The sequence below is a fragment of the Ailuropoda melanoleuca genome, chromosome 2 (assembly GCF_002007445.2).
Source record: "Ailuropoda melanoleuca isolate Jingjing chromosome 2, ASM200744v2, whole genome shotgun sequence".
Taxonomy (NCBI): Eukaryota; Metazoa; Chordata; class Mammalia; order Carnivora; family Ursidae; genus Ailuropoda; species Ailuropoda melanoleuca.
This window is the reverse complement of record NC_048219.1, coordinates 61,060,941-61,079,300: the sequence shown is the minus strand read 5'-3', so window position 1 is coordinate 61,079,300 and position 18,360 is coordinate 61,060,941.

Here is an 18,360-nt window from a genome sequence, read left to right as displayed (position 1 = left end):
ACTGAAAACCTAGGATCGTCTAGCACCAAATGCTGTCCTCTTCCCACAACACTCTTCTGGACCCATGCAACACTGTGTTCCAGGTGTGTTGCAGATAACTTAGGCCCACTTCCCTCCTGCCTCCCCCAACTTCCTGGCTGCTGGGCCCACGGAGCCCTCTACCCGCTCTAGTGCATAGAGCACATGGGGCCAGAAGCAGGACTCCCTGCAAAGTAATGCAGAAAATTTGATACTGGAAAAAGGTCACTAAAGGTAAATCCACTTAAAATGCGTTTCCCAAATTTCACTGTAGTCAAAAAAAAAAAAAAAAAAAAAGGACTAGGACCTTATCTTAAAGATGAAACTGAAACTAAAACGAAATGAAATTAAAATGACCTGCTCTCTTGGTTTCCTTTTCCTGAGCTCTGCCTACATATAGGGACACTTTACTTCGGTGGGCTCAAGTGGGGAAAGCACCATGCTTTTGCCTCCATGCCTGACACAATGGACATTGAATAAATGCTGGAATCCTGTTATTCAGCTAGGCCTACAGGTCCTTGACTGGGGATGGCCACACTCCTTGGACACCAGATCTTGACCACGGACCAGGGGTCAGTGTACTTCTGTACTTCCCTGTCTCCACTTCCTCCAATTCATCGAACCAAAGTTCAACCTTTCCCATGATATTATTCATGTCACAGCGAGAGTTCTGGTGAATCTAATAAGAAATCTTCCTTGAACACCTTGTAACAAAAGCCCAAGATCCTAGAACAATTTCAAACTAAAAATCCCTTTCATTCAGGGGTACCTGGGTAGTTCAGTAGGTTAAGCGTCTGCGTTCGGCTCAGGTCATGATCTCAGGGTCCTGGGATCAAGCCCTGCTCAGCGGGGAGCCTGCTTCTCCCTCTGCCCCCCACCGTGTACTCTATCTCAAATGAATAAATAAAAATCTTTTTTAAAAATCCCTTTTATTTCACAAATACATATTGCTGATTTTGGCTCTAGGCCTCCAAGGGTCCAACCTGGGCTAGATGCTGGTGATACTGTGGTGAAAAGCCAGGTCTAGCCCTGCCCCTTCTGTTACCTTTCAACTCCCACCTGCCTCATTCCTGACAGCCACCATCCCTACCCAAGGTGTACCCTCTCCAGTCTTATCCTCGGCCATCTTTAGCCAGGCTAGCTTTCCCTGCCACCCCAGTTGCCTTTCCAGGTGCTCTGTCCTACATACACGCAGGTGAGGCATGTGTCTTCTCCCCTCCACTGACTCAGCAGTGGGATAACATTGTCTTAGAATTCTGCTGCTGCTTTCCAAACTTCTTTCTAAAGTCCTCAAGTGAGACATACTGTTTCGTATTCATTCATATGTTAATTCACTCACCAATCAATTATATACTGTACCCTGCCTATAAACCACATAGTGTAGGGTTCGAGCATGGACTCCGGAGTGAGAGTGAATTTAAATCCTGGCTCTGCCACTTACTAGCTGGGGGACCTTGGGCAAGTTGCTTTTGTTCTCTGTGCATCAGTTTACGGTAGTATTACCTACTCCATGGGGTTATTATAAGGGCCAAGTGAGTTAAGTCATGTTAAGTGCTTAGAACAGCACTTTACACAAAGATATCCTCAGTGAACATTAGCTAATGTGGCTATTGAGTGCCAGTGCTGGGCTAGGAGCTAGAAGGCAGTGGTGAACGGTTCAGAGACAGTCACAGAAGCAAATACAAGAAAGAAGGAGGAGGTTTGTAGCAGGCTTACTGCCAGATGCTGGAGTACATAGTCGGAGGAAACTGCAGACTCACCTGGAGGGCTTGCTAAACACAGATTCCTTACTGGATTAGTTTCCTGTGACTGCTGTAACAAATTATTACAAATTTAGTGGCTTAAAACAATACAAATTTATTATCTTAGAGTTGTGGACATCAGAATTCCAAAATGGGTCTCATTGGGTAAAAATCAAGGTTTCAGCAGGCGTGAGTTCCTTTCTGTAGGCTCTTGAGGTGATTCTGTTTGCTTGCCTTTTCCAGCTTCTAAAAGTTGCCCATATTCCTTGGTTGGTATCCCCCTTTCATCTTCAAAGCCAATAATGGTTGGTCAAGTCATTTTTATGATGCCACCTCTCTAGTTCTGACTTTTTTGTCTCCTCATTTAAGTATCCTTGTGATTGCACTGGGCCTACCTGGATAAACCAGGATAATCTGTGTTAAAGCCACTGACTAGCAATCTTAATTCCATCTGTAACCGTCATTCTCCATTGCCTTGTAAGATAAGATATTAACAGTTTTCAGGGACTAAGACATGGATAGCTTTGGGTGGGGCCAATATTCTGCCTACCACACTTACTTTCAGAGTCTTTAATTTAGTCAGTCTGTGGTGGGACCCAATAATTTGTATTTGTAACAAGTTCTCAGATGATGCTGATGCTACTAATTCAGGAGCATACTTTGAGAACCACTGGTGTAGAGACTTTGGTCATTCACATCTTCATCCGTTCAGTAAGCTTTTCGGATCTCTGTGTATGAGCCCAACACTATACCAGCTGCTGGGAATAGTGCCTGCCAATTACAAAAAAAGCCCATAATCTAGCAAACGGGGCAAACAACTCAATTTGATGTGATCCATAGTCTAATAGAGCTAAGTGTGAAGTGCTAAGCTTTCCCAGAGAAAAGAGCAACTAACAGGGGCAAGGGTGAGCTTTATTGAGGAGGTGACATTTGAACTGTCCATTAAAGAATAAAGAGATTTCCAGGAAGTTAAGGAGGGGAAGAATATGGCAGCTATTGGGAATAGCATATGAAAAAGAGCATGTGTTCAGGGAATGAGGAATAGTTCTATATAGTTGGAGTGGATAGTGCATTGCAGTGGGAGAAGAATCAGAGTTGATAGAAAAGTACCATGCTGTATTAAGGAATATAGTGGACCTAAGTTACCTGCTCAGCCCACCCTGTCTTCTTTGAGGACACTCCGCTCTACGAATCCTACTGAAGATGTGAACCTCAGGCTGGCCTGTTTTGTCCACATGACCTTACTTGACCCATGAGCTAAACCAATCAGATTTCCTTTCTCAGTAACTTATTCTAAGAGATATGAAGGTTAGGTAGACTTGGATTGAGAAAGCCTGTGGGGGGCCATGTGTTTGATGAGCATGTGAGGGGTGGTGAGGAGATAGGGTAGGGAGGAGTCTGCAGCAGAATGAACGGCACAAAGTCACAGCATGAAGCAGAGATGAGACACACAAGACAGCAAGAGCAGAGCAAGCAGACATGGGACACTATCTCAAGCAGCTCCCCTGATGCCTGGCTGAATTTCTTCCTTCGTGAAAGCCCGCCCCTCCCTCCCTTCCTTCTCTCCTTCCTTTCTTTAGGATTCCTTCTTCTTTTTTAAAAAATACTTTATTTTATTAGAGCGGTTTTAGGTCTACAGCAAAACTGAGAGGAAGGGGCAGAGATTTCCTGTATAGTCCCTGTCCCCGCACAAGGAAGCCCCTCCCATTATCATTATCTCCCAACACTGCTCACCACGTGGGACATTTTTTACCAAGGGTGAACGTACATTGACACGTCATCATCACCCAAAGTCTATCCCTGTTTCTTTATAATACATTTCTTTTTATTTTTTATATATATTTTTAAAGATTTTATTAATTTGACAGAGAGACAGAGACGGCACAAGCAGGGGAAGTGGCAGGGAAATGCCCCGATGCGGGGCTTGATCCCAGGATGGGGCTCTATCGCAGGACCTCGGGATCACAACATGAGCCGAAGGTGTACAGTCAACCAACCGAGCCACCCAGGCACCTCTACATTTCTTTTTCTTAAATGACATCGACACTTTTTTTTTTCAGATGATGATCACCATCTAATGCAAAGTTCAAATTTTATCTTGGCAGAAATGAGCCAGTGACAGTGTATGAAGAAATGGAGTAACACAGTTTGATGTGTGTTTCAGAAAGATCTCTAGCTGCAAAAAGGGGCCGGGGGAGCTGGTAAAAGGCTCCAGCATTAGGTGGGCAATTGAGGATGAGAGCCTGAACTCAGGGAGCAGCAGAGAGAGGGGGGTGAGTCTGAAGGGATACTTGGGAGGTAGAGTTGACAGGATTTAATATCCTAAGTTGTAGGGAGTCCAGGGCAGAAAGAGTTAAGGACAGGAAAGAAAGAAGGGAGGGAGGGAGGAAAGAAAGAAGGAAGGAAGGAAAGGAAAAGTAAGACAACAGAAACATGGGGAACACTAATACTGACTGGCCAGAGGAGGAACATAAGCCAGCCAAGGAATCTGAGAAGGAATGGTGGGAAGGGTAGAAAGAGAGCCAGGAGAAAGTGAATCATAGAAGGTAAGGGAGGAGAGTTTTAAGCAAGAGGGAATGACCATATGGATCAAATTGTATGTTGGGGTTAAATAAGATGAAAGCTGAAGGTAGTTCATTGTATTTGATATTTGAGGCATTGTTGTCTTTAAAGAGAACAGTTGCATACAAATGGAGTAGTGGTAATAAGATGAGGTCACTGGGCACCTGGGTGGCTCAGGTCATGATCCTGGAGTCCTGGGATGGGGCTCCCTGCTCAGTGGGGAGTCTGCTTCTCCCCCTGCCCCTCACCCTGCTCATGCTCTCACTCTCTCACTCTCTCTCTCAAATAAATAAAAAATAAAATGAGTTCATTTGGGTGAGGAGTAACCGTTTGGTAAGAAAGTAGGTAAAGCAAGAGACAGCTATCTTCTCTTGAAGTTTGGATGTGAAGAAAAAGAGACAGCTGGACAGAAGCTTAAGGATGAAGAGAGATAAAGTACACTGATCGCAGAACTGACCTAATGCTTCATCCCTTCCTTACTCCACACCCTTTGCTCCGTGACTTTGCAGCTCCTCCCATCAAGAAGTAGGATCTATTTCCTTGCTCCTGGGCTGGCCTTGTGACTTGCTTTTGCCAATAAAATGAAGTGGGAAGTGATAGTGTGTCCGTTCAAAAGGCCTTGTGTACTTCTCTCTCTCTCTCAAAATCCTGCCTGGCTACCATGAGGACAAGCCTGTGCTAACTTGCTGGATAAGTGATCAGTGGTCCATCCACCCACTTCGCCATGATTAGTAACCCACTAATTACCAGGCACGTGAGTGAGATCATCCTTGACCACCCCACCCCAGCCATCCCGCCAGCTGACTGCATAGCTCACGAGGATGTGCAGTCAGGATTTCAGGCCCAGCCAAAGTCAGGGGACCCTGGCCCAGCACAACACAACTGCCCAGATGACTCACTAATCTGTGAGCAATAAAAATGCATATTGTTTCAAGCCATTGTTTTGGGGCACTTTGTTACACGTCAACAGCTAATTGATTCAAAAGATTATTGGGAGGTTTTCATTATCTTGCTTTGGCATGGGGGAGATTTGAACGTATCTGCTCATTGTGGGGGGAAAAGAGGTTTAAGTTTCAAGAAAGGGAATAAGTGACAGGAGGAGGGGACGTGACCAAAAGCTCAGGTGGAAGCCTAGCCCGGGAAAAGGAAGAGGCTGCCTTTGCTTTTGAGATAAGAGAAGGAAGTGGGGATGGAGGACGGTGTCCTGGACTGAAATTCACCGCGTCACTTGGGCTTCGGCTAGGTGTGAGCCAGGTGGTAGCATCTCTGGACATGCTCACATTTAACATCCAACCAAAAATTAACGTCCCAAACGCGTGCGTTTCCACATCTGTCAAAGCTAAGAGGGGTGTCTGAGACAGATTTCCTTTTGTTTTCACTGGCGTGTCAAATGCTGCAGTGACAGCAAAGGAATAATCTTCAGTTTGTGTATAATGAGGTCTGAAATTTCCGTCTCCACACATTGATCATGAATCTTATTTCACTAGATAAACTGACAGCAGAGTCTCAGGTACTTAAAAAAATTTTGAAAAAAAAATCAACACAACCACCCACATCTATTTTTCTCCTGCTGTCACTTTAATGGTTGAGTTATTTTGTCTATATGCACTCATTTCCAGTTTTGCCTGGATTTCTCAACAGCCAAATCATTCCTAACCCTAGGCATATACTCCTCTATCCTGGAAAATGATTTAGTAAAAAGATAGCTGGCTGGGGAGGCAGAAAAACTGAATTCTCATCTTGACTCTGCTGTTAACCAGCAAACTTATCCAAGCTAAGTCACTGAACCTCAGTTTCCTTATCTGAAAAACATATTCCTCCAACAAAAATTTATTGAGTACTTACCAGGTACCAGACACTGTTGTGAGTACTTAGGATACATTAGTGAAGAGAGCAGAGACCCCAGCCCTCAGGAGCTTACATTCTGGAGGAGTCAGGCAATGAGAAACAAATGCAGTAAACAGGATAATTATATCATATGATAGATGGTGAAAAGTGTTGTGGAAAAAATTAAAAATGAAGTGGAGTTGGGGGCTGGAAGGAACTAAAGGAGTTACCATGAGGTTATCTGGGGGAAGAATGTTCTAGGCAAAGTCCCTGAGTATTTCCTGTCTTTGTTGTCTTCCACACTCCATTTCTCCTTGCTAACCTCAGAGGAGGTTTATAATACATATAACCTTAAGGCCAGTCTTCCATACTACTCCCTACATTTCTTTAAATAGCCAACAAATGACCATCCACTCACTTTGAACTAATTCCATTGGCATTAGGTACAAGAGCCTCTCACCTTGCATTTACTTTCAGGGATCTCTTATGGTATTTTCCTGCCATCCAAAAGGCTAGATCTGTATGTATTATGCCAAACATCATGTGGGCATTTCCTTCCAGCTCTGCACAGGACAGTGGAAGCCAGCAAATGGATCTTTATTTTTTTTTAATGTTTTTTAAATTAATGCAGCAGTCAGGGTCCAGTTAGAAACCACAGTAGTCATGACAAACACAGGAGATTTTTTTAAATATTTTATTTATTTGAGAGAGAGAAACAGAGAGATAGTGACAGATAGTGAGAGAGAGCACAAGCAGGGAGGAGCGGGAGAAGCAGGCTCCCAGCTGAGCAGGGAATCTGAAGCAGGGCTCATGACCTGAGCCGAAGGTAGATGCTTAACCGACTGAGCCACCCTGCCTCACAAATGGATCTTTAAAAAAGACATGGCTCTTGATAAAGTATCTACCATTTCCAAATGCCTCTTATGTGCTAAGTAGCTTTACATTCTTTATTTCCCCTAATCCTCACCTCTTCCTTCTCTCTCTGAGGTTAGCATTTTTCCCACCCTACTGATAATGAAATGGTGGTTCAGAGAATTTTGAAAACTCACTATGGTCACACAGATAGTAAGTCTCATCAGAATTTGCTTCCCAAGCACACTTTCCATCAGCTATACTGCACAGCTTCCTTTCTTCCTAAGTGTCTTTTAATCCAGCTGGAAGACCAGATGCAGCTATAGGAGACGATGAGAGGATGGTTTTAAGGCCTGTAGCATGGTGGTGAAGAGCTTGGCTCTGCAGTCAGACAGCCTGAGGTCAAACTCCAATTCTGCCATGTTAGAACTGTGTCATCTTGGGCTAGTTACTTAACTTTTCTGAGCCTCCCTTTCCTCATTTGTAAATATGCGTAATATGAGTCCCTGTCTCATAAAGTTGTGGCGGGGGACTCAATGAAATAATTCACATAAATTGCTTAGCATAGTATCTCTTACATAACTCTAACATAGGTTAACAAATTATTCTCATATATTTTTGATGGATCTTTTAAAAAGCACATGTATGTATTAAAATATCTCTAGAAGGCTCAGGAACTGGAGACTTACTATTCACTTTGAGTATTTGTACAAGGTATACATTTAAATGTTGGGCCAATAATATTACTTATTCAAGAAAACAACCAGACAACTAGACAGTTTTAAAGAAATATCATTATTATTATCATTGTAAGGAATTTGGAGTACTAATAATCATTGCATAGTTTATTTGGATACACAGGTTTGGAAGAGGTTTCTTGGAGGAGATGATTGAGCAGGGCCTTGAAGCAGGTATAGCATTTTGATGACAGAATAACGAACTGAGAGGCATTTTACATGAAAGTTTCTTGCAAAGCAGGAAAGAGTAGCCAGCGAATGCAGTTCTGTTCAGTGATAATTGTTTGGTGCTATGGTAACAACTAATATAGGTTATGGTGTTTTTCAAATACCTGTAATAGAGGAAAGAGGGTGTAAGTGAAAAATTGCCTAAACACTCCACTCAAACACAAAAATTGAGAAAGATTGCTGGTTGAGGCTGATTCCACGAGCCCTGCTGCCAGAATTATTCCGGTTCATCAATCCAAATTGAGCTGCAGGCCCCTTTGACATCCCCCTCTCTCTGCCTGCAGGTCAGCTGTCTCCAATCCTGAGGTCATCACTCATCAAGAGGGGATAATCCCAAGGACAGCAGGACCTGCTTCGTCACTTGGATTTAGGAGTGAGAAGCCCATCAGGCAACTAAACAGTAACAATGACCCACCATTAAACACACTGAGAGAAGAGCATGATGAGGAGATTGTAGGAGAAGAATCCCGGAGCTCTTGCTGACAACGCCTATGGAGACACTGACCACTGTGAGCTCTGCCCATTGAACTGCAGTAAAAAATCTCCCCCTTCCCAGAGATGCTCAGATGTGGGCACAATATCAGTTTAGACAGTGGTCTATGTGTGGACTTAGAGTGGAAAGAATTTGGACTGTGGGGTAAACAGACCTGTGTCTGAACTGTTATTCTGCCACCTCTGTGTCATATTTTTTGGCAACATAAAAAAAAAAATCTCAGCCTGTTTTCTTGTCTGCAAAATGGATCTCATACCTACACAAGGGGCTTTTAAGAGGACCAAATGTAACAGTGTTTGAAAAGCACAAGCTAGGTACTTCTGTTTATGGAAGAAGAACAAGATGTGGGGTCCAAAAAGGAACCGGTACACACACAAAAAAACTTTTCTCAAAATTCTTTTTTATCCTAGGCATTCTACCTCAGAATGTATGCTTTTTTCTTTAGTTTAGATACCAGGGGAAGAAGAGACAGAGAGAAATGGGAAAAGGCAGGAAGTCAGATTCTGGCTCTTACACAAGAAAATTCACTCTACATAATTTTCAGACAACGTTGCTGTCCTTCCTCAAAACACTGGGGCCACAGGCATCATGCCAAAGAAGTCAGCAGCCTGGAAGATATTTTAAACTGATTCTGGGAGCAAACGACAGGCCATTTGTGCCATATGCCACTGACACGTTAATCTACGCAAGGCTGCTAGGCACCTGGGGACATCCATGCTAAAATGCCATTTAGGCAGGGCACGCTGAGTCCAGCGGCAGAAGTTCACCACTGCAAAGCATGAGGGCAGCTGAAAAGATAGAAGTGGCAAGGAGGAGTGAGAAGGAGTGCGGTGTCTAAGCCTTGGAAGATTTTCTGGGTTGCAGACACTTCATTATGCTTCTGCAAGAGCTTACAGATTCAACGAAACATCAAAACCGGGTATTTACAGGCTGGACAAATGAGTATCTGCTCCTTTTGGAACCCATTATACCATGTGGCCACCCTTCTCTCCACTGGCAAATACTGGGTGATGCTGTAGTCCACTGGAATGACCTCCTTTATCCCTCCTGTTTCGTCATAAAAAGCAAGTGGCTGCTGAGTGACTATAGTAGATGCCCCAGTATCAGACTTTCCGGGATCCAATTTGGTGGGAGCACTCTGGGCCTTTGGTCTCCCTCTTTCCTTTGCCCAGCCCTGTTTCTTGGTTTCTCTGAGCAGTAATGAGCTTCTCTACCCCAGCATGAGGACAGGCTCACAGCTAGCACATGAAAAAGGCTGAGCTCGTGTGGGGCAACTACTCTATTTCATGGGCAGATCACACATCTGTTTTTTCCCTTCTTCGGCAATGCAACTACACTAATGATTTTTTTTTAAAGTAGAAATAAGGCAGTACTATGGCTTTCTGAGAAAAAAGTCACACTGCAGGGTAACTGCAACAGACATCATAAAAGGAGCTGGAATGAAATGCCCACCCATTCTTGTCACTGGAGCAAATGGTTTCCAAGAGCAAAAGAATCATTCTAACTTAGGGGATCTTAATAAACAAATAGAATCACTGCCCTAATTATTTTCTTCCAGGCAAATAAAACTTTTAAAAATCAGCTCTTCCTGCTAATGTTAGCTATTTTGCATAATCAGAAGAATCTGAAAGTTTATAAAAATAAGATTAGGCCATCCAAGAACGTGGGAGTTCCCCAGAGTTCTCTATGGTGAGTAGTTCAGAGTTGTCATTGTTGAGGCTGGGCTCTAGAATCAGCCCATGATTCAGGTCCAGAGCTCTGTCCCTTACTCCCTAATGACCACTGGCAACTTATTCAACACGCCCCACCAAGTCTCTGTTCCTTTGTCTGTAAACTTGCACAGAATAACCTCACCTTCCAGGGCTGTTACGAGAATTCAAAGAGAAGATCTGTGCGTGGCGAGGAGCATGCTTTCTGTCACGTGGTCAGGGGATCTCTGTTAAAATTATAGACCTGATCTTGGGAATCACGTGTCACTTATGTTTTTCAATGTAGAGACATTATTTCTGTGAGTTCTTAGCAAAGACCAAACAGATGTTTTAATCACAAACTGATAGGCACCTTCTGAGCCTTTACCACTAGACCCACTGGCTGTGTTTTGCATTATAAAAGGTTCATAAGAAGTAGAAGAGCGTTTTGCTTGGGAGAAATTTAAAGTCAGCCCTAACACCAGTCTTATCCAAAACCCAATGTTTGGCAACTCCATCTTAAATGAGATCCATCTGAAAACCCATCCTACATGAGATCCTAAACACCATACTGCAGTAGCCCTTACCGGTCTCCTTGCACCCATCCTTGACCCCCTACAGCCAATTCACAGGGCACTAGTATCTTTTCAAAATTTGCTGATGGCTCCCCGTCTTACACAGAGTGGAATCCAAAGTCTTCACGTAAGTGCCCTTCATGGTCTAGGCTCCAGTTACCTTCCAGAGCACATCTCTTATTACTCTCTCCCTTGTTCACTCCCTTTCAGCTATACCAGGCTCCTCAAATGCACGAGGTGTGCTCCTGCCTCAGGACCTCTCTCTGCAATGTTTTCCCCCATGTACCCATATGGCTTGCTCTTCTACTTTATTTAAGTTTCGGTTCAAATGTCACATAATCAGAGAAAGCTTCCCTGACCACTCTTTTTAAAATATCACCCCACCCTGCTATTCTTTATCCCCTATTGTGCTTTATTTTTCTTCACAGAGCCTTCGAGACTTAATAGAGGAAGGCTAATGTGGAGGTGTCTGGCTGGCTCAGTCGGTGGAACACGCAACTCTTGATCTTGGGGTCGTGAGTTAAGGCTCCATGTTGGGCATAGAGCTTCCTTTAAAAAGGGGGAGGAGGGAAGGTTAATGTAATGAACTCCAATCCCCACTACTACAACTGGTCCCAAGACTGTAATCGATATTTATCATCTTTATCTTCTACTTATTCTAGATTTCCCTCACCCTTTACCAACATTTCAGCTGTTCCAGGTTGCTTTCTAGGTGGGGTGACTTAGATCTATATCCCCAAGGGGTCTGAGTTGCTTTAGCCCTTTTGGACCGAGGTGGCTGCAGTTCCATTTACAGTTATCAGGTATGGAGTTATCACCAAAAGATGATTCACTAAATCCCTGGATCCTAGATAACATTCTTTTCTGCCCTACTACCTCCATTGAGTAGTAGGAATCCTATTTCTCATAGTAATCGAGTCAATTGTCCTTAATAATAATTTCACAAGTGGATCATTGAGAATGGTAGTGAAAAGAGCCAATCTGATTTCTACACATTGATTCCTGGACCCATATATTTGAGCTATAGAGAATGAGCATTGTTGGTTCTGTATATACTGCAAGATGGAGGACACAGCCCAACCCTATAGGGTATTATGCTCAAGCTAGCACCTTAAATGCAGCTTTAATAGGCCATTCCATTATTCTACTAGACGGCTATCTCTGGATGATCAAGTACATTGCAAGACCAGTCAGTCTCATATCATGTGCCCATGGTCACACCCTCTTTTACTATCAAATGGGTCCCTTAGTCTGAGACAATGTTGTGTGGGCTCTCATACCAGCAAAGAAGGCATTCTATAAATCCTTAGATAGTAGTATTGGCAACAGCAATGTGGTTTAGGGAGGCAAAGCCATAACCAAAGGAGGTGCCAATTCGAGTAATGGAATTGGGTCTGATGTAATCAGCTTGCCACCAAGTAATTGACTAGTCTCCTTGAGGATGGAGCTTTATCTGTGTCAGTATGTGCTGCTGGCAGGATGGATATTCAGCCATGGCAGGAACTATATTAGTCTTGGTGAAAGAGAGTTGATACTGTTGTGTCCGCATTTCATCTCTATCCCTGTCATTATGGCCGTGTCATTCATGAACCCATTGCACAGTACTGGAGTGTGCATGGAGAGAGGCTCACTGACATTCAGAAGACAGATCATCCTTTCTACTTGGTAGTTGATGTTGTCGATGTTCTATTGATTCACTATGAAGGATGCTCATGGATATTAACATGAGAATCAATAATCCTCCCTCGTTACCACTTTCCTCCTAAGTCCATCCATATGCCTCTTCCCCCAAACATCCTTAGAGAGAAAGCTATAAAAATGGACATTACCAATCTGGTCATCACTGTGGGCCATTTAGAATGTGTCTCATAATTGTCTACACAAGGGCAGAAGAGAGCATCTCTACCTACCAGTTTCCATCCTTATTAGTCAATGTTTTCCCCAAAAGATGTTAATCCCTCTGAATGCATATGTCTGAGTGCTAAGCAGATTCCTGCAGATATCCAGTCAGGTTATCAGAGAAGCTCAGGCTAGAGAGTATAATAAATTTATGATCCACCTGAGACAAGACCCCTGTCTGGTTATTCCTGAGCACAGCTGGTTGTTGCAGCAAAAGTTGGAATAGAAGGTGGGCTGAGAGGATATGAGATGAAGTCTAAGAAGTATTTGGTATACCCTTAAAGCCTGGGGAGAAAGGCATGATTGGAAGAACATGTTAAATTATGTATTTTAGATAATTAGATAATAGGATATTTTTAAAATATATGCTAATTGTACGGTGCTGCCAACAAAGGCAAAAGTTGTTCGCAGGGGAAGACATCAATGTGGGCTTGAGTTGGCAGGAAAGGAGCTAGAGCCTTGAGGCATGTCTGATGGTGAAGCTGAGGATTCTGGGTAGAGTCTGTCTACATGTTAAGAAAGATGAATTGAGAATTCTCTGGAGAGGAGAGGGTGTCAAAAACAGGAAAGAGATACCCAGACTGCTGGGAACATAAGGATTATCATGATTCAGATAGATGTTCTGTCCTACTGCCTCCTACAAGACAGTTACCTTTGTTGTGATGTACTATTGCACATGGTTAAATAAACATGCTTTGGAGAGACCAAGCTGCTTTGAATCCTAGCTCTACTGCTTTGGCAAGTTCCTTAACCTCTTAATCTACGCTTTCTTCATCTGTTAAATGGAGGTTGTAACATACCTACTTCATAGATTTGTAATGAGGATTAAACTAATTAATTTATATAAAATACTTAAAATGGACCTGGCTCTTAATAAGCCCAAATAAATATTAGCTATCGTTGTTATTATTACGGAAAGTGCAAATAATGGCTTTAACAGCCTAGGGAAACCTAACTAGAGCAAAATTAGAAGAATAGGAAGCATTGAGCAGTTAAGGGAATACAGAAAAACCGTATTTCCGTGCAAAAAGTTCAGAACAAGTATTCATGTGTTCTGCAAAAAGTGCCCTGAGATGTCTGAATCATCTCAGAGATACTCACTCAGCATAAATTCCATTTAGCCTCAGAGCGAAGAAAACCAGTGAAACAATAGTGGCCATGTTGACATTATCAGAAAAGCAGTGGCAAAAAACCCCGTTGGTCGGCTCATCTCCTTTTAGAATCTATAGCACATATGGGTTGCTTGGGCCTTTTCTCATTTCTCCAGTGTACGGCTGGATTAACCAGGCAAATGCAATCTGCCTCCACATCAGAGGAAGAATATTTCCATGCAGAAAGGGCTACAGCTGTCACTGACGACCCCCATGCAACCCGAGAATAGTATGGTTTGCAGCAGCCAAGTTTTTGGGGGGAAAATGACTCTTCTTCCTACCTGAGCTGCCTACCAGATTCCCTTTATACTGATTGTGCTATGTATGAATAGAACAATGTGTTGAAGATTCCAGGCACTGAATAGGGTTGAGAGAATATCAGAGCATTTTGAGTTGGTTTGACAAGATATCCAAAATATCATGAAGAGTTTCCTTTTTGGTCTTCTGCCTTCAAGGTGCACTCTCTCCAATGCTGAGTTTCTTTGTGAATCTGCGTTGGCAATTAGCGTGAAGACATAAATGACCTTGGGCAATCATTAGCTCCTTAATCATCATCTCCCTTCCCTTTATTCTCCAACAGATCCTGACCCACTTCATTTTTGTCTTGTAAAAACCTTCCATTATATTCTAAGTTCACAAAGGGCCTTTGTAAAATTTTTTTCTTTTATTATGAAAGTAATACTTGCTTATTAGAAAAAAATCAGATTAGAATGGTACAAAGTGAAAGTAAAAGTTTCCCTCTCTACTTTACCAAGAACCACCCTCAAGTTCACCGCTCCCTAGAAGATCACCATTGACAATAGCAAATGGTTCATGCTTCAAAGAGGCTTGTACCCCGCCACACACCCTCACAGATCTGTGCTTTTGTGCAATTTTCAATTTTTACTGAACAATATCAAGACTGTCTTTTCATATGTCCACGTAGATTTACCTTGTTCTTTTTAAAGAGTGCAGGATATTTGATGGTGTGGTTTTTACCATAGCCAATCTCCTATTAATGGATACTTAAGGCGCTTTCGGTTTTTCTCTATTACAAACCATGCCAGTATGAACACCCTTATACATACATCATTGTGTAATTGTGAAAGTGCATCTCTAGGACAAATTCCCAGAAGACAATTTTGCTGAATCTGATGGTTGTGTACACTTAACATTTTGACAGATATTGTTAAATTTCTCTCTAAAAAGTGGAACCAATTTACACTCCCATTAGCAGTATATGAGAGTGTCTATTATCCCACTCCCTCCCCAGGGCCCTGAGTCTCCGGAGGAAGTGGCATGGGCTTTCAAAGCAGGCAGACCTGTTTCTGAATCTGGCTCTGCCATTCATGAGCTGTGCGACCTCTTTTAAATCACTCAGCCCCTTGGGGCCTCAGTTTTATCACCTATAAAATGGAAAAAAAGAATGTCTTCTGGGTAGGTTTGCTGTGATAATTAAGTGAAATGACACAGGTGAAGAACCTAGTACAGTGCCTGCCAGGCAGTAGCCATGCTGTGTGAGCCATTTCCCTTAGCTGCAGTTCTGCAACATGCCATTCTTGTTTACACCTGCTTCCCATTGCTGTTTCTCCTCCTCCCAGAGTGCCCTTTTTATTCTCATGGTGAAAATTCTCACAGTACAATAACAAGAGACACGTATGCTGGGTTCTGAGAATCACTTTCCTTTTCTTATTTCATCTGTGTTTTATGCATGTTGTCAGAGAGGTGATGAGACTTTTCTGGGGCTTCATGTCCAGGAATGTGGGTATCTTTATTTACCAGAACTGATAAGTTAACTACTAGATTGCGTTTGAATTATTTTTGTGCAAATTCACCAACTCTAAAAGGTTATAGAGAATTGAGTGATAAAGTCACTTTTGTGAGTTACAGGGTGACCTGAAGTTTCTCCTTTAGAAAAAGATTTCTGAAGAATTCCTGATAGAGGATTACATATGACCACCCCCCAACCACCACTTGCCCCCAATACCTATGATCTCGTACAAAAAACTTCGAGAAATTGGGGCGCCTGGGTGGCTCAGTCATTAAGCGTCTGCCTTTGGCTCAGGGCGTGATCCCGGCATTTTGGGATCGAGCCCTGCATCAGGCTCCTCTGCTGGGAGCCTGCTTCTTCCTCTCCCACTCCCCCTGCTTGTGTTCCCTCTCTCGCTGGCTGTCTCTCTGTCAAATAAATAAAATCTTTTAAAAAAAAAATCTTTGTGAAATAACTGGCAGCTTCTATTCATTCTCAACCTTTGTAAACCCAAGTAGTAGCAATTCAATTATTGGGTGATGCTTATAGCTACATTATATACATTCCCTGTATAAACTCACAGTTTCTTCTGATTTCCAAGAGCTCCTGGCCTAACCATTGAAGACTGGGGGATTCTGGCTTGGCTGATTCACTACCCAGCAACTCAGCCCCACTTTGGCTATTGTTTTTATTATTAAGACCTGGGTAAAAAAAGATATGGGAGAACTAAAGAGAAGACCACCCCAATTAGCTCCTTTAACTTTATTAGAAAAGGTTGTACCCAGTGAAGAGGAAAGGAAAGCGGACCTATTCAAAGATACTTCCTTCCCCACGTGACGTGCAATTCTTCATGTATCTTCCTAAGTTTCTGGGAAGAAATTCAGCTCATAAAGCTTGAATGGCTTCATGTCCCAGAGAATGAGATGCGATGCTCTCTACAGAAAGGCCACCTTAAACCTGCCCGGTTAAAAAGATCTGTATGAGCTTTGACTGCAAAGAGATTTTAGTTTTAGCATGAAAAGCCAATATCGGATCATTTGAATTTATTTTCCACTTCAGTTTACCCATCTGCTCCAGGAAATCTGATTTAAATTCATTTTATCAGAAGCCTTCCACAGGCACCAAGTTACCTAGCAACTCCAAGTTTCCTTTAGTGAGTTGTTTCCAATATAAAGAGTGTTCACAACTTGGGGAGGATGTGTTTTTAGCCTTCAAAGTTTACAAAGCAAGAATTAAATATTGAAACTGCCATTCTCACTCTGCATGAATGTAGAATCTATTTAAATTACATAAAGTCTTGGGGGCTGTATTTCTAAAGAGAAATTCTTAATTAACCGACATGACCGTAAACTTGAATGAAATAGTTCTGTTTAATTTGCACTATCCAATCCAAGTGCAGCATTGCTTTAACAAAATCTAGTTTGGTGCTTTGCATTTTGTGCCTGCTTTGGTACGTCAAAAAGATTTAGTTTTTCTGGACCTTGGCAAATAGATCCCTCAGCTCCATTATGAGGATACAGGCTCAGAGCTCTAGGTCTGATGGTGGGTCGAACACATGCAGAAATATTACTCTTCTCCAAGTGCATAGGAATGATAGGTAAAATATTAAATATATATGCAACTCTGTAACCTAAAACAAAAAAGGAAAGTTTTTGTGAATTAGAAATAGGAAGGAAAACTCAGTGGTTAGCAAGGACTAAAACTGCACTGCCCATGGGGAGCCAAGAGTGGATAAGGCCACCAGGCCTGGAGTCTTAACACCAACTGGGATCTGGGACCCAAAACTTCCCACGTGAAGCAGGAAGCTAAAACCTCTTTGCCTGCTTGTGAACAGGAACAAAAATCACTTTGCGCATTACCCAAGTATACAACCAGAAGTGCACCATTTGCTGTGCCCAAACAAATTATTATTTAAAAGTAAGGATGGACCACATCTTCCTTATCCATTCATCTGTTGAGGGCATCTTGACTCCTTCCACAGTTTGGCTATTGTGGACATTGCTGCTATGAACATTGGGGTGCATGTGCCCCTTCTTTTCACTACCTCTGTATCTTTGGAGTAAATACCCAGTAGTGCAATTGCTGGGTCATGGGGTAGCTCTATTTTTAACTTTTTGAGGAACCTCCATACTGTTTTCTAAAGTGGCTGTACCAACTTGCATTCCCACCAACAATGTAAGAGGGTTCCCCTTTTTCCACATCCCCTCCAACATTTGTTGTTTCCTGCCTTATTAATTTTTGCCATTCTAACTGGTGTAAGGTGCTATATCAATGTGGTTTTGATGGCAGAAAGGATGAATACCCACCATTTGCATTGACACAGATGCAACTGGAGGGGATTATGCTAAGTGAAATAAGTCAAGCAGAGAAAGACAATTATCATATGGTTTCACTTATATGTGGAACATAAGGAATAGCATAGAGGACATTAGAAGAGGGAAGGGAAAAATGAAGGGGGGAAATCAGAGGGGGAGACGAAACATGAGAAACTATGGACTCTGGGATACAAACTGAGGGTTTCTGGGTGGGGATGGGTTAGCCCGGTGATGGGTATTAAGGAGGGCACATATTATAATGAGCACTGGGTGTTATACGCAAACAGTGAAGCATGGAACACTACATCAAAAACTAATGAAGTACTGTATGACGATTAACATAACATACTAAATTTTTTTTTAAAAAGTAAGGATGAAATAATGGTATTTTCAGACAGACAAGGACTCTGGAAATTTATTTTTTGTTCGTTTAAAGATTTTATTTTTAAGTAATCTCTACACCCAGTGAACTCACAACCCCAGGACCAACCAGCCAGGTGCCCCAAGGACTCTTGAAATTTAAAACCCTCAGATTCTCACAAAT